Source organism: Durio zibethinus, chromosome 4, assembly GCF_047325235.1.
Source record: "Durio zibethinus cultivar Kanyao isolate XHJ-2024 chromosome 4, ASM4732523v1, whole genome shotgun sequence".
Taxonomy (NCBI): Eukaryota; Viridiplantae; Streptophyta; class Magnoliopsida; order Malvales; family Malvaceae; genus Durio; species Durio zibethinus.
Window position 1 is genome coordinate 28,149,362 of NC_143165.1, and position 23,523 is coordinate 28,172,884.

Genomic DNA, 23,523 nt, shown 5'->3' on the forward strand with positions numbered 1-23,523 from the left:
GCCGGAGAGGTAGAATGTGTAAGTCGGGGATCGACCCGGTCTCCCCATGCATGCTGCCGGTCCTACTACCGCAACCCTAGGTCCGGTCCAATCTTAGACTGGGAATGAACTCCGTATGTTTAGACATGGAATGAACTCTGTATGCCTAAGCCAACCCACAAAACAAGCGTGCGAGCGCTCAACCGGTAGGAGAGGCAGAATTCGTAAGTCGGAGACCGGCCAGGTCCACCCCTGCGTGCTGTCGTAACCCTCGGTCCAATCCGATCTTAGATTGGGAATGAACTCCGTATGCTTAGACATGGAATGAACTCTGTATGCCTAAGCCAACTCACGAAACGAGCATGCGGGCGCTCAGCCGGTCGGAGAGCCAAAATGCGTAAGTCGAGGATCGACCCGATCCCCCTGCGTGTTGTAGATCCTGCTACCGCAATCCTCGGTCCAGTCCGATCTTAGACTGGGAGTGAACTCCGTATGCCTAAGTCAACCCACAAAATGAACGTGCGGGCGCTGAGCCAACCGGAGAGGCAGAATGCATAAATCGAGGATCGACCCGATCCCCCTCTGCGTGCTGCCAGTCCCGCTGCCAGAACTCTCGATCTGGCTAGGCCTTAGACATGGAATGAACACCCTATGCCTAAGCCAACCCACGAAACAGGCGTGCGGGTGCTCAGTCGATCGAAAAAGCAGAATGCACAAGTCGTGGATCAGCTCGGTACCCTTTGCGTGTTGTCGATCCTACTGTCACAACCCTCAGTTTGATCTGATCTTAGACTGGGAATGAACTCTGTAGCTTAGACTGGAGATGAACTCTGTATGCCTAAGTCAACCCACGAAACAAGCGTACGGGCGTTCAGCCAGCCAGAAAGGCATAATGAGCAAGCCGGGGATTAGCCCGGTCCCCCTCTGCGTGCTGTCGATCCCACTGTCGGTCCTGCTGCCACAACCCTCGGTCCAGCTAGGGCTTAGACATGGAATGAACTCCGTATGCCTAAGCCAACCCACGAAACAAGCGAGCGGGCGCTCAGCCGGCCAGAGAGGCAGAATGCGCAAGCCGGGGAGTGGCTCGGTCCCACCCTACGTGCTGCTGATCCTATTGCTGGTCCTGCTACTGCAACCCTTGGTCTGATCCAATCTTAGACTGGGAATGAACTACGTATGCCTACGCCAACCCATGAAACGTGCGTGCGGGTGCTCAGCTGGCCAGAGAGGCAGAATGCCCAAGCCGGGGATCGACCTGATCTCCCTATGTGTGCTGTCAATCCTGCTACCGCAACCCTTAGTTCGATCCGATCTTAGACTGGGAATCAACTCCGTATGCCTAAGTCAACCCACAAAATGAGCGTGCAGGTGCTGAATCGACCGAAGAGGCATAATGCACAAGTCGGGGATCGGCCCGATCTCCCTCTACGTGCTGTCGGTCCTGCTACCACAACCGTCGGTTCGGCTGGGGCTTAGTCATGGAATGAACTCCCTATGCCTAAGCCAACCCATGAAACATGGGTGTGGGTGCTCAACCGGCCAGAGAGGTAGAGTGCGTAAGTCGAGGATCGACCCGATCCCCCCGACATGCTACCGATCCTGCTGTCGCAACCCACAGTCTGGTCCGATCTTAGACTGGGAATGAACTCCGTATGCTTAGACTGGGGATCAACTTTGTATGCCTAAGTCAACCCACGAAACAAGCGTGCGGACGCTCAGTCGACCACAGAGGCAGGATGTGCAAGCCGGGGATCGAACGGGTGGTTGGTGGGTTCAAGCACAACTTCATATTTTGGTCATGCCAATGCCATTATCGGATTCTCTTTAAGGGGGTATGAGTTCTCGAGGTTTGATGAGGGATAGGGGGCCAATATAAGGGCCAAGTACCAGCACCCATCGCACATCACGTGCGCACACCCTCTGGCCCCCCCAATCGTCGAAACCCCCAATGTCATCGGCTAGGCTCTCTGACGATGCTTCGACGATGGTGCCCCAAGCGAAATAAATGTGGCACCAGCACAAGCCCGAGCCCAACATGTGCACCGTGGCTGAAAATCTTAGATTGGAATGAACTCCATATGCTTAGACATGGAATGAACTCCGTATGCCTAAGCCAACCCACGAAACGAGCGTGCGGGATCTCAGTCGATCGGAGAGGCAGAATGCGCAAGCCAGGGGTCGGCCCGGTCCCCCCTATATGCTGTCGATCCCGTTGCCGCAACCCTTGGTCTAGCTTGATCTCATACTGGGAATGAACTCCGTATGCATAAGTCAACCCATGAAACGAGCGTACGGGCGCTGAGCTAACTGAAGAGGCATAATGCGCAAGCTGGGGATCGACCCAGTCCCCTTCTACGTGCTGCCGATCCCGCTGCCACAACCCTTGGTTTGGCTGGGGCTTATACATGGAATGAACTCCCTATGCCAAAGGCAACCCTCAAAATGGGCGTGCGGGCGCTCAGCCGACCGGAGAGGCAGAATGCACAAGTCGGGGATCGACCCAGTCTTGCCTGCATGCTGTCGATCCTACTGCTGCAACCCTCTATCCGATCTGATCTTAGATTGGGAATGAACTTCGTATGCTTAGACTGGGGATGAACTCTGTATGCCTAAGTCAACCTATGAAACGAGTGTGCGGGCACTCAGCAGATCGAAGAGGTCGGTTGGAGAGGCATAATGAGCAAATCGAGGATCAGCTCGGTCCCCCTCTGCATGCTATCGATCCCACTACCGGTCTAGCTGCCACAACCCTCGGTCCGGCTAGGGCTTGGACATGGAATGAACTCTGTATGCCTAAGCCAACCCATGGAACGAGTCAATGGGCGCTCAGCCAGTTGGAGAGGCTGAATGCTCAAGCCGGTCCCCCCTTCGTGCTGCCAATCCTGCTGTCGCAACCCTTAGTCCGGTTCGATCTTAGACTGGGAATGAACTCCGTATGCTTAGGCTAGGGATGAACTCCGTATGCCTAAGTCAACCCATGAAACAAGCGTGCGGGCACTCAGCCAACCGGAGAGGTCAGTCAGAGAGGTAGAATGCACAAGCCAGAGATTGGCTCGGTCCCCACTGCGTGCTACCGATCCGGTTGCTGGTCCTACTGCCGCAACCCTCGGTCCGGTCTGATCTTAGACTGGGAATGAACTCCGTATGCTTAGATTTTGTGATCGTTTGAAAAAAGTGTCCCCATTTCAGACACTTTAATGGCTACTGGCAGCAAACCTATAAAATCTCAAATGCTCTTTAAGGAGGTATGAGTTCTCGAGGTTTGATGAGGGATAGGGGGCCAATATAAGGGCCAAGTACTAGCACCCATCGCACATCATGTGCGCACACCCCCCAGACCCCCAATCGTCGGAACCCCCAATGCCACCAGTTAGGCTCTCTGACGATGCTCTGAAGATGGTGCCCCGAGGGAAAAAAATGCAGCACCAGCAAATGCCTGAGCCCAGCATGTGCACCGTGGCTCAAACTCTTAGACTAGGAATGAACTCCGTATGCTTAGACATGGAATGAACTTCGTATGCCTAAGCCAACCCGCGAAACGAGCGTACGGGCGCTCAACCGGTCGGAGAGGTAGAATGCGCAATCCAGGGACCGGCCCAGTCCCCCCTACCTGTTGTCGATCCTGCTGTCGCAACCCTTGGTCCGGTCTGATCTTATACTAGGAATGAACTCTGTATGCCCATGAAACGAGCGTTCGGGCACTGAGCTGGTCGGAGAGGCATAATGCGTAAGCCGGGGATCGGCCCAGTCCCACTCCCACAACCCTCAGTCCGACTGGGGCTTAGACATGGAATAAACTCCCTATGCCTAAGCCAACCCACGAAATGGGCATGCGGGCGCTCAATCAACCGGAGAGGCAGACTGCGCAAGTCGGGGATCAGATCGGTCCCCCTTACGTGCTATCGATCCTGCAGTCGTAACCCTCGGTCCAGTCCCATCTCAGAATGGGAATGAACTCTGTATGCTTAGACTGGGGATGATCTCTGTATGCCTAGGTCAACCCACGAAACAAGCGTATGGGCGCTCAGTCGGTCAGAGAGGCCGATCGGAGAGGCATAATGCGTAAGTCAGGGATTTACCTGATCCCCCTCTACATGCTGTGAATCTCACTGTCGATCTTGCTGCAACCCTCGGTCCGGTCTGATCTTAGACTGGGGATGAACTCCGTATGCTAAGTCAACCCATGAAACGAGCGTGTGGGCGCTGAGCCAGCCAGAGAGGCATAATGCACAAGGCAGGGATCAGCCCGGTCCTCCTCTGTGTGGTGCCGATCCCGATGCCGCAACCCTCGTTTCGGCTGGGGCTTAAACATGGAATGAACTCTTAAGCCAACCCATGAAACGGGTGTACGGGCACTCAGTCAGTCGAAGAGGCTGAATGTGCAAACCGAGAATCAGCTCGATCCCCTCTGTGTGCTATCGATCCTGCTACCGCAACCCTCAATCTGGTCTGATCTTAGACCGAGAATGAACTCCATATGCTTAGACTAGGGATGAACTCCGTATGCCTAAGTCAACCCATAAAACGAGCGTGCGAACGCTCAGCCGACCAGAGAGGTAGGATGCGCAAGCCGGAGATCGAACGGGTGGTAGGTGGGTTCAAGCACATTTTCATATGCACCAAAACCCCCAATGCCACTAGTTAGGCTCTCCGACGATGCTCCGATGATGCTCCGACGATGGTGCTCGGGCAAAAAAAATACAGCACCAGCACATGCCCCAGCCCATCATATGCACCGTGGCTCAAACTGTTAGACTAGGAATGAACTTCGTTTGCTTAGAGATGGAATGAACTCTGTATGCCTAAGCCAACCCATGAAACGAACGTGCGGGTGCTCAGCCGGTCGAAGATGCAAAATGTGTAACCTGGAGATCGGTCCGGTCCCCCTCTGCATGCTGTCGGTCCCGCTGCCACAACCCTCAATCCGACTGGGGCTTAGACATGGAATGAACTCCCTATGCCTAAGCCAACCCACGAAACGGCCGTGCGGGCGCTTAGCTGGCCGAAGAGGTAGAATGCGCAAGTCGGGGATCAGCCTGGTCCCCCTTGTGTGCTATCGATCCTGCTGCCGCAACCCTCGGTCCAGTCTGATCTTAGACTGGGAAAGAACTCCGTATGCTTAGACTGGGGATGAACTCCGTATGCCTAAGTTAACCCGCGGAACGAGCGTACGGGCACTCAACCCACTGGAGAGGCCGGTCGAAGAGGTAGAACGCGTAAGCCGAGGATCAGCCCGGTCTGATCTTAGAATGGGAATGAACTCTGTATGCCTAATTCAACCCATGAAACGAGCGTTTGGGCACTGAGCCAGCTGGAAAGGCATAATGCACAAGCTGAGGATCAGCCCGATCCCCTTCTGTGTGCTGCTGATCCCGTCGTTACAACCCTCGGTCTGGCTGGGGCTTAGACATGGAATGAACTCCCTATGCATAAGGCAACTTTTAATTTTAAGCCAACTTTTTAAAATTTTTTTAGAAAGATTTTTGTCCCCAAATTTGGTAGAGGTGATCCTTTTAATTTTGTTAGCATGCATAAAAAAATTCAGCTAAAAACTCGAAGTGGAGAAGATTTTGTGACCGTTTGAAAAAAGTGTTCCCATTTTAGGCACTTTAATGGCTACTAGCAGCAAACCTATAAAATCTCAAATGCTCTTTAAGGGGTGTGAGTTCTCGAGGTTTGATGAAGGATAGGGGCCCAATATAGGGGCCAAGTACCAGCAACCATCGCACATCATGTGCGCACACCTTTTCGGCCCCCCAATCGTCGGAACCCCGAATGCCGCAGGTTAGGCTCTCCGGCGATGCTCTGACGATGGTGCCCTGGGTGAAAGAAATGTGGCAGCAGCACATGCCCGAGCCCAACATGTGCACCGTGGCTCAAAATCTTAGACTGGGAATGAACTCCGTATGCTTAGACTGGGGATGAACTCCGTATACCTAAGTCAACCCACAAAACGAGCGTGCGGGCGCTCAACCGATCGGAGAGGTCGGACGAAGAGGCAGAACGCACAAGTCGAGGATTTGCCCGATCCCCCCCTGTGTGCTACCGTCCTACTACTGGTCTTGCTACCGCAACTGTCGATCCAGTTCGATCTTAGACTGGGGATGAACTCCGTATGCCTAGACATGGAATGAACTCCGTATGCCTAAGCCAACCCATGAAACGAGCGTGCAGGTGCTCAACCGGCCAGAGAGGTAGAATGCATAAGTCGGGGACTGACCTGGTCCCCCCTACGTGCTATTGATCATACCGTCGCAACCCTCAGTTCGGTTCAATCTTAGACTGGGAATGAACTTCGTATGCCTAAGTCAACCCACGAAATGAGCGTTCGGGAGCTGAGCCGACCGGAGAGGCATAATGCACAAGCTGGGGATCGACCTGGTCCCCCTCTACGTGCTACCGATCTCACTGCCACAACCCTTGGTCCAACTGGGGCTTAGACATGGAATGAACTCCATATGCCTAAGCCAAGCCATGAAACGGGCGTACGAGGGCTCAGCCGATCGGAGAGGCAAAATGCATAAGTCAGGGATCGGCCTGGTTCGCACGACGTGCTACCGATTCTGCTGTCCCAACCCTCGGTCCGGTCTGATCTTAGACTGGGAATGAACTCCATATGCTTAGACTGGGGATGAACTTCATATGCCTAAGTCAACCCATGAAACAAGCGTGCGGGCGCTCAGTCGATCGGAGAGGCATAATGCACAAGTCAGGGATCGGCCCAGTCCCCCCTTACGTGCTACCAATCCTACTACTGGTCCTGCTGCCGCAACCCTCGGTCCGATCCGATCTTAGACTAGAATGAACTCCGTATGCCTAAGCCAACCCACGAAACGAGCGTGCGGGCACTCAGCCGGTCGGAGAGGTAGAATAAGGAAGTCGGGGACCGACCCGATCCCCCCCTGTATACTGTCGATCCGACTGCCGCAACCCTCGGTCCGATCCAATCTTAGACTAGGAATGAACTCCGTATGCCTAAGTCAACCCATGGAACGAGCGTGCGGGTGCTGAGTCGGCCGGAGAGGTATAATGCGCAAGCAAGGAATTGGCCCGGTCCCCCTCTGCGTGCTGCCGATCCCGTTGCCACAACCCTCGGTCGAGCTGGGGCTTAGGCATGGAATGAATTCCCTATGCCTAGGCCATCCCACAAAATGGCCGTGCGAGCGCTCAGCCGACCAGAGAAGTAGAATGCGCAAGCCGGGGATTGACCCGGTCCCTCTTTCGTGCTGCCGATCCTACTGCCGCAACCTTCGGTCCGGTTCGATCTTAGACTGGGAATGAACTTTGTATGCTTAGACTGGGGGTGAACTCCATATGCCTAAGTCAACCCATGAAATGAGCATGCGGACGCTCAGTCGACTAGAGAGGCAGGATGCGCAAGCTAGGGATCGAACGGGTGGTAGGTGGGTTCAAGCACATCTTCATATTTTTGTCATGCCAATGCCATTTTTATGGCTTGTAAATTCATACAATGGTCCCCTATGCCTTCATGTGAAGTTTCGTGGCAAGATGACCCGTTTTCTATTTTTCATGATTTTTGAAACTTTTTACAGTTCGGGATTTTCTAAAAATTTCTTTTCAAAGAGTTTTGTCCCAAAATTTGGTAGAGGTGATCCTTGTATTTTTTTTGGCATGCACAAAAAAATTTAGCTAAAAACTCAAAGTGGAGAAGATTTTGTGACCGTTTGAAAAAAGTGTCCCCATTTCAGACACTTTAATGGCTACTGGTAGCAAACCTATAAAATCTCAAATGCTCTTTCAGGGGGTGTGAGTTCTCAAGGTTTGATGAGGGATAGGGGGCCAATATAAGGGCCAAGTACCAGCACCCATCAGATATCATGTGCGCACACCCCCTCGGCCCCCCAATCATCGGAACCCCCAATGCCGCCGGTTAGGCTCTCCAATGATGCTCCGACAATGGTGCCCCGAGCGAAAAAAATGCGGCACCAGCACATGCCCGAGCCTAGCATGTGCATCGTGGCTTAAACTCTTAGACTGGGAATGAACTCCGTATGCTTAGACATGGAATGAACTTCGTATGTCTAAGCTAAGCCATGAAACGAGCGTGCGGGCGCTCAACCGGCTGAAGATGTAGAATGCGCAAGCCGAGGATCAGCCCGATCACCCTCTGCGTGCTGCTGATGCCGCTACCACAACCCTCAGTCCGGTCGTGGCTTAGACATGGAATGAACTCCCTATGCCTAAGCCAACCCACGAAACGAGCGTGCGGGCGCTTAGTCGGCCAGAGAGGTAGAATATACAAGCCAGGGATCTCCCGATCCCCCCTGCGTGCTATCGAACCTGTTGCAGCAACCATCGGTCTGGTCCGATCTTAGACTGAGAATGAACTCTGTATGCTTAGACTAGGGATGAACTCCGTATGCCTAAGTCAACCCATGAAACGAGCGTGCGCGCGCTCAGTCGATCGGAGAGGTAGAATGTGCAAGTCGGGGATCGGCCCGGCCCCCCTTGCGTGCTATCGATCCTGCTGCTGGTCCTACTGTTGTAACCCTGGGTTCGATCTGATCTTAGACTGGGAATAAACTCTGTATGCTTAGACGTGGAATGAACTCTGTATGCCTAAACAAACCCACGAAACGAGCGTGCGGGCGTTCAGCCGATCGGAGAGGCAAAATGTGCAAGTCGGGACCTGCCCGATCCCTCCCTACGTGCTGTCGATCCTACTACCGCAACCCTCGATTCGGTCTGATCTAAGACTGGGACTGAACTCTGTATGCCTAAGTCAACCCACGAAACGAGCGTTCGGGCGCTGAGCCGATCGGAGAGGCATAATGCACAAGCCGGTGATCGGCCCGGTCCCCCTCTGCGTGCTGTCGGTCCCGCTACCACAACCCTTGGGCCGACTAGGGCTTAGACATGGAATGAACTCCCTATGCCTAAGCCAACCTACGAAACGGGCATGCGGGTGCTCTGTCCATCGGAGAGGCAGAATGCGTAAGTCAAGGATCGGCCCGATCCCCCATTTGTGCTATCGATCCTACTGTCGCAACCCTCGGTCTAGTCCGATCTTAGATTAAGAATGAACTCTGTACGCTTAGACTGGGGATGAACACCATATACCTAAGTCAACCCACAAAACGAGCGTACGGACGCTCAGTCGATCGAAGAGGCCAGCCAGAGAGGCATAATATGCAAGTCAGGGATCAACCCGATCCCTCTTTACGTGCTGTCGATCTCGCTGCCAGTCTTGTTGCCACAACCTTCGGTCCGGCTGGGGCTTAGACATGGAATGAACTCCGTATGCCTAAGCAAACCCACGAAATGAGCGTGTGGGCGCTCAGTCAACCTCAGTCAGCTAAAGCGATAGAATGTGCAAGTCGAGGATCGGCCCGGTCCCCCCCTACGTGCTATCGATCCTACTGCTGGTGCTGCTTCCGTAACCCTCGGTCTGATCCGATCTTAGTCTGGGAACGAACTCCATATGCTTAGACATGGAATGAACTCCGTATGCCTAAGATAACCCATGAAACGAGTGTGCGGGCACTCAGCCAGCCGGAGAGGCAGAATGCGTAAGCCGGGGATCGGCCCGATCCCCCTGTGCGTGCTGTCGATCTTACTGCTATAACCCTCGGTCCGATCTGATCTTAGGCTGGGAATGAACTCCGTATGCCTAAGCCAACCCATGAAATGAGCGTACGGGCACTGAGCCAATCGGAGAGGCATAATGCGCTAGCCAGGGATTGGCCCGATCCCCCTCTACGTGCTACCGGTCCTACTGCCACAACCCTCGGTCCGGTTGGGGCTTAAACATGGAAACTCCCTATGCCTAAGCCAACCTAGGAAACGGCCGTGCGGGTGCTCAGTCGATCAGAGAGGCAGAATGCGTAAGCCAAGGATCGGCCTGATCCTCCCTGTGTGCTGTCGATCCTACTACGGCAACCCTCGATCCAGTCTGATCTTAGACTGGGAATGAACTCCGTATGCTTAGACTAGGGATGAACTCCATATGCCTAAGTCAACCCACAAAATGAGCGTACGGGCGCTCAGTCGACAGAAGAGGCTGGCCAGAGAGGCATAATATGCAAGTCGAGGATCAGCCCGGTCCCCCTCTACGTGCTACCGATCTTGTTACGGTCTTACTGCCACAACCTTCAGTCTGGCTAGGGTTTAGACATGGAATGAACTCCGTATGCCTAAGCAAACCCACGAAATGAGTGTGCGAGCACTCAACCGGCCTCAGTCGATCAGAGCGATAGAATGTGCAAGTCAAGGATCGGCCCAATCCCTCCTACGTGCTATCGATCCTGCTACTGGTCCTGCTACCGCAACAGTCGGTTCGATCCGATCTTAGTCTGGGAATGAACTCCATATGCTTAGACATGGAATGAACTCTGTATGCCTAAGCCAACCCAAGAAACGAGCGTGCGGGCGCTCAGCCAGCCGGAGAGGTAGAATGCGCAAGTCGGGGACCGGTCCGATCCCCTCGTGCGTGTTGTCGATCCTACTACCGCAACCCTCGGTCCGGTCTGATCTTAGGCTGCGAATGAACTCTGTATGCCTAAGGCAACCCATGAAACGAGCGTGCAGGCACTAAGCCGATCGGAGAGGTATAATGCGCTAGCCAGGGATCGAATCGATCCCCCTCTGCGTGCTACCAGTCCTGCTACCACAACCCTCAGTCCGGTTGGGGCTTAGACATGGAAACTCCCTATGCCTAAGCCAACCCATGAAACCGACATGTGGGCGCTCAGTCGATCGGAGTGGCAGAATACGTAAGCTAAGGATCAACCCAATCCCCATTGCGTGTTACCGATCCTCCTATCGTAACCCTCAGTCCGGTCTGATCTTAGACTGGGAATGAACTCCGTATGCTTAGACTGATGATGAACTTCATATGCCTAAGTCAACCCACGAAACGAGCGTGCGGCGCTCAGTCGACTAGAGAGGTAGGATGCGTAAGTCGAGGATCGAGCGGATGGTAAGTGGGTTGAAGCACATCTTCATATTTCTGCCATGCCAATGCCATTTTTATAGCTTGTAAATTCATACAATGGTCCCATAAGCCTTCGTGTGAAGTTTCGTGGCAAGACGACCCGTTTTCTATTTTTCATGATTTTTGAAACTTTTTGGGTTCGAGATTTTTTAAAATTTTTCTACAAAGAGTTTTGTCCCAAAATTTGGAAGAGGTGATCCTTGTATTTTTTTTGGCATGTTCAAAAAAATTAAGCTAAAAAATCGAAGTGGAGAAGATTTTGTGATCGTTTGAAAAAAGTGTCCCCATTCCAGACACTTTAATGGCTACTGGCAGCAAACCTATAAAATCTCAAATGCTTTTTAAGGGGTTGTGAGTTTTCGAGGTTTGATGAGGGATAGGGGGCCAATATAAGGGCCAAGGACCAGCACCCATCGCACATCATGTGCGCACACCACCCCCGGCCCCCCAATCGTCAGAATACCCAATACCGTTGGTTAGGCTCTCTGGTGATGCTCCGATAATGGTGCCCCAGGCGAAAAAAATACGGCATCAGCACATGCCCGAGCCTAGCATCTACACCATGGCTCAAAATCTTAGACTGGGAATGAACTCCGTACGCTTAGACATGGAATGAACTCCGTATGCTTAAGCCAACCCATGAAACGAGTGTGCGGGCGCTCAGCCGGTCGAAGAGGAAGAATGCGCAAGCTAAGGATCGACTCGGTCCCCCCTGCATGCTGTCGATCCTACTGTCGTAACCCTCGGTTCGGTCCAATCTTAGACTGAGAATGAACTCCGTATGCATAACTTAACCCACGAAACGAGCGTGCGGGCGCTGAGCCGATCGAAGAGGCAGAATACAAAAGCCGAGGATCGGCCTGGTCCCCCTCTGTGTGCTGCCGGCCCCATTGCCACAACCCTCAATTCAACTGGGTCTTAGACATGAAATAAACTCCCTATGCCTAAGCCAACCCATGAAACGGGCGTGTGGGCGCTCAACCGGTCGGAGAGGTAGAATGTGCAAACCAGGGATCAGCTCGATCCCCCTTGCGTGTTGCCGATCCTGCTATCGCAACCTTCGATTCGGTTCGATCTTAGACTGGGAATGAACTTTGTATGCTTAGACTAGGGATGAACTCCGTATGCCTAAGTCAACACACGAAACAAGCGTGCGGGTGCTCAGCTGACCAGAGAGGCAAGATGCGTAAACCGGGGATCGAACGTGTGGTAGGTGGGTTTAAGCACATCTTCATATTTCTGCCATGCCAATGCCATTTTTATGGCTTGTAAATTCATACAATGGTCCCCTAAGCCTTCATGTGAAGTTTCGTGGCAAGACAACCCGTTTTCTATTTTTCACGATTTTGGAAACTTTTTACGGTTCGGGATTTTTTAAAATTTTTTGAGGAAGAGTTCTGTCCCCAAATTTGTAAAGGTGATCCTTGTATTTTTGTTGGCATGCAAAAAAAATTTCAGCTAAAAACACGAAGTGGAGAAGATTTTGTGATCGTTTGAAAAAAGTGTCCCCATTTTAGATACTTTAATGGCTACTGGCAGCAAACCTATAAAATCTCAAATGCTCTTTAAGGGGGTGTGAGTTCTCAAGGTTTGATGAGGGATAGGGGGCCAATATAAGTCCAAGTACCAGTACCCATCGCACATCATGTGCGCACCCCCCTGGCCCCCTAATCGTCGGAACACCCAATGCCATCGGTTAGGCTCTCCGGCGATGCTCCGATGATGGTGCCTCGGGTGAAAAAAATGCGACACCGGCACATGCCTGAGCCTAGCATGTGCACCGTGGCTCAAAATCTTAGACTGGGAATGAACTCTGTATGCTTAGACATGGAATGAACTCCGTATGCCTATGCCAACCCACGAAACGAGCGTGCGGGCGCTCAGCCGACCGGAGAGGTAGAATGCGCAAGTTGGGGATCGGCCTGATCCTCCCTGTGTGTTGTCGATCCTGCTGCCACAACCCTCGGTCATGTCTGATCTTAGACTAGGAATGAACTCCATATGCATAAGTCAACTCACGAAATGAGCATGCAGGAGATGAGCCGATCGAAGAGGCATAATGCGCAAGCTAGGGATTGGCCCGATCCCCCTCTGCGTGCTATCGGTCCCGCTACCACAACCCTTGGTTTGGCTGTGGCTTAGACATGGAATGAACTCCCTATGCCTAAGCCAACCCACGAAACGAGTGTGCGGGCGCTCAGCCAGCCGGAGAGGCAGAATGCGCAAGCCGGGGATCCGTCCGGTCCCCCCTGCGTGCTGTCGATCCTGCTGTCGCAACCCTCGGTCCAATCCAATCTTAGATTGGGAATGAACTCCGTATGCTTAGACTGGGGATGTACTCCGTATGCCAAAGTCAACCCACAAAACGAGCGTGCGGGCGCTCAACCGGACGGAGAGGCAGGATGCGCAAGCCGGGGATCGAACGAGTGGTAGGTGGGTTCAAGCACATCTTCATATTTCTGCCATGCCAATGCCATTTTTATAGCTTTTAAATTCATACAATGGTCCCCTAAGCCTTCATGTGAAGTTTCGTGGCAAGACGACTCGATTTCTATTTTTCATGATTTTTGAAACTTTTTGCGGTTCGAGATTTTTTAAAAATTTTTTGGGAAGCGTTTTGTCCCCAAATTTGGTAGAGGTGATCCCTATATTTTTATTGGCATGCATAAAAAAATTCAGCTAAAAACTCGAAGTGGAGAAGATTTTGTGACCGTTTGAAAAAAGTATACCCATTTCAGACACTTTAATGGCTACTGGCAGCAAACCTATAAAATCTCAAATGCTCTTTAAGGGGGTGTGAGTTCTCAAGGTTTGATGAGGGATAGGGGGCCAATATAAGGGCCAAGTACCAGCACCCATCGCACATCATGTGCGCACACCCCTCGGGCCCCCCAATCACCGGTTAGGCTCTCCTACGATGGTGCCCCGGGCAAAAAAAATGCGGCAGCAGCACATGCCTGAGCCCAGCATATGCACCGTGGCTTAAACTCTTAGACTGTGAATGAGCTTCGTATGCTTAGACATGGAAAGAACTCCGTATGCCTAAGCTAACCCACGAAACGAGCGTGCGGACGCTCAGTCGACCGGAGAGGCAGAATGCGGAAGTCGAGGATCGGCCCGGTCCCCCTACGTGCTGTCGATCCTGCTGCTACAACCCTTTGTCCGGTCTGATCTTAGACTGGGAATGAACTCTGTATGCTTAGACTGGGGATGAACTTCGTATGCTGCCGGTTAGGCTCTCCGACAATGCTCTGGCGATGGTGCCCCGGGTGAAAAAAATACGGCACCAGTACATGCCCGAGCCCAACATGTGCACCGTGGCTCAAAATCTTACACTGGAATGAACTCCGTATGCTTAGACATGGAGTGGACTCTGTATGCCTAAGCCAACCCACGAAATGAACGTACGGGCGCTCAATCGACCGGAGAGGCAAAATGTGCAAGCCGGGGATCGGCCCGGTCCCCCCTGCGTGCTGTCAATCTTGCTATCGCAACCTTCGGTCTGGTCTGATTTTAACTAGGAATAAACTCTGTATGCATAAGTCAACCCATGAAACGAGCGTGCGGGCGTTGAGCCCGCCGAAGAGGCATAATGCACAAGCCGGGGATCGGCCCTGTCCCCCCTACATGCTGTCGGTCTCGATGCCACAACCCTCAGTTCGACTGGGGCTTAGACAAGGAATGAACTCCCTGTGCCTAAGCCAACCCACGAAATGAGCGTGCGGGCACTCAGTTGGCCGGAGAGGCAAAATGCGCAAGCTGGGGATAAGCTCGGTCCCCCTCGATGTACTGTTGATCCTGCTACCGCAACCCCCGATCTAGTCTGATCATAGACTGGGAGTGAACTCTGTATGCCTAAGTTAACCCATGGAATGAGTGTTCGGGCCTTGAGCCGGCCGGAGAGACATAATGCGTAAGTTGGGGATCGGCTAGGTCCCCCTCTACGTGCTGTCGATCCCGCTGCCACAACCCTCGGTCCGACTGGGGCTTAGACATGGAATGAACTCCCTATGCCTAAGCCAACCCACGAAACTGGTGTGTAGGCGCTCAGTCGGTCGGAGAGAAAGAATGTACAAGCCAGGGATCGGCCCGGTCCCCCCTACGTGCTACCGATCCTGCTGTCGCAACCCTTGATTCGATCTGATCTTAGACTGGGAATGAACTCGGTATGCTTAGACTGGGGATGAACTCCATATGCCTAAGTCAACCCACAAAATGAGCGTGCGGGTGCTCAACAGGTCGGAAAGGCATAATGCGTAAGCTGGGGATTAGCCCGATCCTCCTCTAAATGCTGCCGATCCTGCTGTTGGTCTTGCTGCCACAACCCTCGGTCCGATTGGGGCATAGATATGGAATGAACTCCGTATGCCTAAGCCAACCCATGAAACGAGCGTGTGGGCGCTCAGCAGACCAGAGAGGCAGAATGTGCAAGCTGGGGATCGGTCCGATCCTCCCCTACGTGTTGTCGATCTTGCTGTTGGTCCTGCTATCACAACCCTCAGTCCGGTCTGATCTTAGACTGAGAATGAACCCCGCATGCTAAGACATGGAATGAACTCCGTATGCCTAAGCTAACCCATGAAACGAGCGTACGGGCGCTCAACCGGCTGGAGAGGTAGAATGCGCAAGCTGGAGTTCGACCCGATCTCTTCTGCGTGCTGTTGATCCTACTGCCGCAACCCTCGGTCCATTCCGATCTTAGACTAAGAATGAACTCTGTATGCCTAAGTCAACCCACGAAATGAGCGTGCGGGCGCTGAGCCGATCGGAGAGGCATAATGCGAAAGTCGGGATCAGCCCGGTCCCCCTTTGCATGCTGCCGATCCCGCTGCCACAACCCTCTGTCCGACTGAGGCTTAGACATGGAATGAATTCCCTATGCCTAAGCTAACCCACGAAACGGGCGTGCAGGTGCTCAACCGGTCGAAGTGGTAGAATGCACAAATCGGGGATCAGCTCGGTCCCCCTTGCGTGTTGCCGATCCTACTGCCGTAACCCTCGGTCCGATCCAATCTTAGACTGGGAATAAACTCCGTATGCTTAGACTGGGGATGAACTCCGTATACCTAAGTCAACCCACGAAACGAGAGTGCGGGCACTCAACCGACCAGAGAGGCAGGATGCGCAAGCCGGGGATCGAACCCGTGGTGGGTGGGTTCAAACACATATTCATATTTCTACCATGCCAATGCCATTTTTATGGCTTGTAAATTCAAACAATGGTCCCCTAAGCCTTCATGTGAAGTTTCGTGGGAAGACGACCCATTTTCTATTTTTTACGATTTTTGAAACTTTTTGCATTTTAGGATTTTTTAAAATTTTTTTAGAAAGATTTTTGTCCCCAAATTAGGTAGAGGTGATCCTTGTACTTTTTTTGGCATGCCCAAAAAAATTCAGCTAAAAACTCGGAGTGGAGAAGATTTTGTGACTGTTTGAAAAAAGTGTCCCCATTTTAGACACTTTAATGTCTACTGGCAGTAAACCTATAAAATCTCAAATGATCTTTAAGGGGGTGTGAGTTCTTGAGGTTTGATGAAGGATAGGGGGCCAATATATGGGCCAAGTACCAGCACCCATCGCACATCATGTGCGCACACCCCCCGGCTCCCCTAATCGTCGGAACCCCCAATGCCGTAGGTTAGGCTCTCCGGCGATGCTATGGTGATGTTCCGACGATGGTGCCCCGAGAGAAAAAAATGCGGCACCAGCACATGCCCGAGCCTAGTATGTGCACTGTGGCTCAAAATCTTAGACTAGGAATGAACTCTATATGCTTAGACATGGAATGAACTCTGTATGCCTAAGCCAACCCAAGAAACGAGCATGCGAGCGCTCAACCGGTCGGAGAGGCAGAATGCGCAAGCCGGGGATCGGCCTCGTCCCCCCAGTGTGCTGTCAATCTTGCTACCGTAACCCTCGGTCCTGTTAGATCTTAGACTGGGAATGAACTCCATATGCATAAGTCAACCCATGAAACGAGCATGCGGGCGTTGAGCCGGCCGAAGAGGCATAATGCGCAAGCCAAGGATCGACCCGGTCCCCCTCTACGTGCTGCCGATCCCACTGCCACAACCCTCGGTTCGGCTGGGGCTTAGACATGGAATGAACTCCCTATGCCTAAGCCAACCCATGAAACGGACGTGCGGGCACTGAGCCGATCGGAGGGGCAGAATCCGTAAGTCGGGGATCGGCCCGATCCCCACTGCGTGGTGTCGATCTTGCTATCGCAATCCTTGGTCTAATCCAATCTTAGATTGGGAATGAACTTCGTATGCTTAGACTGGGGATGAACTCAGTATGCCTAAGTCAACCCATGAAACGGGTGTGTGGGCGCTCATCCGGCCGGAGAGGCATAATGCGCAAGCTGGGGATTAGCCTAATCCCCCGTTGCGTGCTACCGGTCCTGCTGCCACAACCCTCAGTCCGACTAGGGCTTAGACATGGAATAAACTCCCTATGCCTAAGCCAACCCATGAAACGGGCGTGTGGGCGCTTAGTCGGCCGAAGATACAGAATGCGCAAGCCGGGGACCGGCTCAGTCCCTCCTATGTGCTGTCGATCCTGTTGCCGCAACCCTCGGTCCGATCTGATCTTAGACTGGGAATGAACTCCGTATGCGTAAGTCAACACACGAAATGAGCGTGCGGGCACTGAGCTGGTCAAAAAGGCATAATGCGCAAGCCAGGAATCAGCCCGATCCCCCTCTGCGTACTGTCGATCCCGCTGCCACAACCCTCGATCTGGCTGGGGCTTAGAGATGGAATGAACTCCCTATGCCTAAGCCAACCCACGAAACGAGCGTACAGGTGCTCAGTCGGCCGGACAGGCAGAATGCGCAAGTCGGGGATTGGTTCGATCCCCCCTGTGTGCTATCGATCCTACTGCCTGTCCTATTACCGCAACACTCGGTTCGAACTGATCAAAGACTGGGAATGAACTCCGTATGCTTAGACATGGAATGAACTCTGTATGCCTAAGCCAACCCACGAAACGAGCGTGCGGGCGCTCAGCCGATCGGAGAGGCAGAATGCACAAGCTGAGGATCAGCCCGGTCCCCCCTATGTGCTGTCGATCCTGCTGTCACAACCCTCGGTCCGATCTTATCTTAGACTGGGAATGAACTTCGTATGCGTAAGTCAACACACAAAACGAGCGTGCGGGCGCTGAGCCGGTCGAAAAGGCATAATGCGCAAGCCAGGAATCAGTTCGGTCCCCCTCTGTGTGCTGTCGAACCCGCTGCCACAACCCTCGATCTGGCTGGGGCTTAGAGATGGAATGAACTCCCTACACCTAAGCCAACCCATGAAACGGGTGTCCGGGTGCTCAGCCAGTCGGAGAGGTAGAATGCGTAAGCCGGGGATCGACCTGGTCCCCCCTGCGTGCTGTCGATCTTGCTGCTGCAACGTTTGGTCCGGTCTAATCTTAGACTGGGAATGAACTCCATATATGTAAGTCAACCCATGAAAATGAGCGTGTGGGCACTCAGCCAATCAGAGAGGCATAATGCGCAAGCCGGGGATTAGCCCGATCCCTCGCTGTATGCTGCCAGTCTCGCTGCCACAACCCTCGATCCAGCTGGGGCTTAGACATGGAATGAACTCCCTATGCCTAAGCCTACTCATGAAACGGGTGTGCAGGTGCTCAGCCAGTCGGAGTGGCAGAATGCGTAGGCTGGGGATCGGCTTGGTCCCCCCTGCATGCTGCCAATCCTGCTGTCATAGCCCTAGGTCTAGTCCGATCTTAGACTGGGAATAAACTCCATATGCTTAGACTGGGGATGAACTCCTTATGCTGTCGGTCCTGCTGCCACAACCCTCGGTCTGGCTGGGGCTTAGACATGGAATGAACTCCGTATGCCTAAGCCTACCCACGAAACGAGCGTATGGGCGCTCAGTCGACCGGAGAGGCAAAATGCGCAAGTCAAGGAATGGCTCGATCCTTCCCTGTGTGCTGTCGATCTTGCTATCGCAACCCTCGGTTCGGTCCGATCTTAGACTGGGAATGAACCCCGTATCCTTAGACATGGAATAAACTCCGTATGCCTAAGACAACCCTCGAAACGAGCTGTGGGCGCTTAGCCAACAGGAGAGGTGGAATGCACAAGCTGGGGATCAGCCCGGTCCCCCCCTACGTGCTGTCGATCCTGCTATCGTAACCCTTGATCTGATCTGATCTTAGATTGGGAATGAACTCTGTATGCCAAGTCAACCTAAGGAATGAGCGTGCGGGTGTTCAGTCGGTCGGAGAGGCATAATACGTAAATCGAGGATCAGCATGGTCCCCCTCCGCGTGCTGTCAGTCCCATTACCACAACCCTTGGTCCGATTGGGGCTTAGACATGGAATGAACTCCCTATGCCTAAGACAACCGACGAAACGGGCGTGGAGGGGCTCAGTCGGACGGAGAGGGAGAATGGGCAAGTCAGGGATTAGCCCGGTCCCCCCTGCGTGTTGCCGATCCTGCTGTCGCAACCCTCAGTCCGGTTCGATCTTAGACTGGGAATGAACTCCGTATGCTTAGACGTGGAATGAACTCCGTATGCCTAAGCCAACCAATGAAATGAGCGTACGGGCGTTCAGCCGGCTGAAGAGGCAGAATGCGAAAGTCGGGGATCAGCCCGGTCCCCCCTTACGTGCTCTCGATCTTGCTGCCGTAACCCTCAGTCTGGTCCACTCTTAGACTGGGAATGAACTCACATGCCTAAGTCAACCCATGAAACGGGCGTGCAGGCGTCGAGCAAGCCGGAGAGGCATAATGTGCAAGCTGAGGATCGGCTTGATCCCCCTCTGTATGCTGCCAGTCCCGCTACCACAACCCTCGGTCCAGCGGGAGCTTAGACATGGAATGAATTCCTATGCCTAAGCCAACCCATGAAATGGGCGTGCGGGAGCTCAGCTGCCGAAGAGGCAGAATGCGCAAGCTGGGGATCAGTCGGATCCCCCCTGCGTGCTGTCGATCTTGTTACCGCAACCCTTGATCCAGTCTGATCTTAGACTGGGAATGAACTTTGTATGCTTAGACTGGGGATGAACTCCGTATGCCTAAGTCAACCCACGAAACGAGTGTGCGGGTGCTCAGCCGACCAGAGAGGTAGGATGCACAAGCCGGGGATCGAACAGGTGGTAGGTGGGTTCAAGCACATCTTCATATTTCTGCCATGCCAATACCATTTTATGGTGTGTAAATTCATACAATGGTCCCCTAAGCCTTCATGTGAAGTTTCGTGGCAAGACAACCCGTTTTCTATTTTTCATGATTTTCAAAACTTTTTGCGGTTCAAGATTTTTTAAAATTTTTTTAGAAAGAGTTTTGTCCCCAAATTAGGTAGAGGTGATCCTTGTATTTTTTTGGCATGCCCAAAAAAATTCAGCTAAAAACTCGAAGTGGAGAAGATTTTGTGACCATTTGAAAAAAGTGTCCCCATTTCAAACACTTTAACGGCTACTAGCAGCAAACCTATAAAATCTCAAATGCTCTTTAAGGGGGTGTGAGTTCTCGAGGTTTGATGAGGGATAGGGGCCCAATATAAGGGCCAAGTACAAGCACCCATCGCACATCATGTGTGCACAACCCCCCGACCCCCTCAATCGCCGGAACCCCAATGCCGCCGGTTAGGCTCTCCGGCGATGCTCTGACGATGCTCCGGTGATGCTCCGAGGATGGTGCCCCGAGCAAAAAAAATGCTGCACCAGCACATGCCCGAGCCCAGCATATGCACTATTGCTCAAAATCTTAGATTGGGAATGAACTCCGTATGCCTAACCCAACTTACGAAACGAGCGTGCGGGCACTCAATCGGTCGGAGAGGCAGAATGCACAAGCTGGGGATCGGCTCGGTCCCCCTTACGTGCTGTCGATCCTACTACCGTAACCCTCGGTCCGGTCTAATCTTAGACTCAAAATGAACTCCGTATGCATAAGTCAACCCATTAAACGAGCGTACGGGCATTGAGCAGGTCGAAGAGGAATAATGCGCAAGCCGGGGATCAGCCTGATCCCCCTCTGCGTGCTGCCGATCCCGCTGCCACAACCCTTGGTCCGGCTGGGGCTTAGACATGGAATGAACTCCCTATGCCTAAGCCAACCCATGAAACGAGTGTGTGGGTGCAAGCCGAGGATCGGCTCGATCCCCCCTACGTGCTGTCGATCCCACTGCCACAACCCTCGGTCCAACTGGGGCTTAGACATGCAATGAACTCCATATGCTTAAGCCAACCCATGAAACAGGTGTGCAGGCACTCAGTCGACCGGAGAGGCAGAATGCGCAAGTCAGGGATCAGCCCGGTCCCCCCTGCGTGCTGTCGATCTTGCTGCCGTAACCCTCGGTCCGATCCGATCTTAGACTGGGAATGAACTCTGTATGCTTAGATTGCGGATGAACTTCGTATGCCTAACTTAACCCACGAAACAAGCGTGCGGGTGCTCAGTCAGTCAGAGAGGTAGAATGCGTAAGCCTGGGATCAACCCGATCCCCCTTGCGTGCTGTCGATCCTGCTGCTACAACCCTCGGTCCGGTTTGATCTTAGACTGAGAATGAACTCCGTATGCCTAAGTCAACCCACGAAACAAGCGTGCGGGCGCTGAGCCGGTCAGAGAGGAATAATACATAAGTCGGGGATCAGCCTGATCCCCCTCTGCATGCTGTCGGTCCCCCTGCCACAACCCTCCATCCGGTTGGGGCTTAGACATGGAATGAACTCCCTATGCCTAAGCCAACCCATGAAATGGGCGTACGGGCGCTCAACCGACCGGAGAGGTAGAATGTGCAAGCCGAGGATTGGCCCGATCCCCCCTATGTGTTGTCGATCCTGTTGTCGCAACCCTCGGTCCGGTCTGATCATAGATTGGGAATAAACTCCGTATGCTTAGACTGGGGATGAACTCCGTATGCCTAAGTCAACCCACGAAAAGAGCGTGCGGGCGCTCAGTCGGCCAGAGAGGCAGGATGCGTAAGCCGGGGATCGAACGGGTGGTAGGTGGGTTCAAGCACATCTTCCTATTTCTGCCATGCCAATGCCATTTTTATGGCGTGTAAATCCAAACAATGGTCCCCTAAGCCTTCAAGTGAAGTTTCATGGCAAGACGACCTGTTTTCTATTTTTCATGATTTTTGAAACATTTTACGGTTCGAGATTTTTTAAAATTTTTTTAGAAAAAGTTTTGTCCCCAAATTTGGTAGAGGTGATCCTTGTATTTTTGTTGGCATGCACAAAAACATTCAGCTAAAAACTCGAAGTGGAGAAGATTTTGTGACTGTTTGAAAAAAGTGTCCCCATTTCAGACACTTTAATGGCTACTGGCAGCAAACCTATAAAATCTCAAATGCTCTTTAAGGGGGTGTGAGTTCTCGAGGTTTGATGAGGGATAGGGGGCCAATATAAGGGCCGAGTTTCATTCCCTGGGTGGGTGCGCCAGGCACATCAGGTGCACCAGCAGGCGAGCCAGAGGTTGAGGCCCACAGACCAGGTATGCTGGCGGGTATCTACACGCAAAGCCTAGCAAACGAGTTCAGAATGCTTGCCCAACTTGCAGGCCAGCCCGTGAGACCAATGCCTAGCATACAAGCTGCCCACACCATATCCAGAATGGCCCAAGGTGCTGGACACGCAAGGGAAGCTTCTGGAAGCAGGCAAGATCAGCAGCAACATCCTAGCAGATTTGGTTGACCCTGAAAATTAGGAGTTAGCATCCTGATTGATTGTAATCTGTATAATCCCATGATTTTAGCCTTTATTCTAGGGATATTGCCATTAAGTGTAAGCTGGAGCCTCAACTATAAATAGAGGGCTGCTTCTCCCTCATTTGTACACCATCAAACACTTCTATTTCAGTGAATACAAGAGCATTTCCAGAATTCTACCTTCTTATCCTGTTTCTCTTTAACTTGTGTAGTCAGCCCTTCCTATTGTTCTAGTGCCCGTACGCTTGTGTTTTAGGCTAACTTAGGCATAAAAGAGGAGATTCCAAGCCTAAGGCCACACGGTTTCTGAGTCTAAGGTCAGAGCCCGTGACAGTTGGTATCAGAGCAAGTTTGATTCTACATGTTTGTATTGTGCAGGATAGAGGAGATGGCATCCCAAAGTGACGTGCTAACCAACAACCAGAGGCCAGGAGCATGGGTGTGGAAGAGGGAGGAAAGCCAGTTCTAGAGATATCTGGTCTACCACAGATGGTAGGCTGGCCAAGGTGGAGGTGACCATGGGCGACATGGGGGAGAAGCTTGAGGGGGTAGAGACTCACATTGCATCGCTAGACTCTATGGGAGAGGAGATCCAAAGTGAGCTGTAAGCTGCTCTCAACAATGGCTTGGATGTGTTTACCCAAAAGAATCAGACCGTGGAGGCTGAAGTGTTGACCTTGCGCGATGGCATGGAGGCCATGTGCCAGCAGATGGAGGAGCTTACCAGTGAGCTCGTTGCTTGCAAGACTACCATTGGGAATGGCATGTTTGCTGGAGTGTCCAAGTCCAGATTGGATGTCCTCAAGCCTAAGGAGTTCAAGGGGACTAGCACGGCCAAAGAATTAGATAACTACCTTTAGGGTATGGAGCAGTACTTCCAGGCCATGGGCATGCAAGATGAGGCGATAAA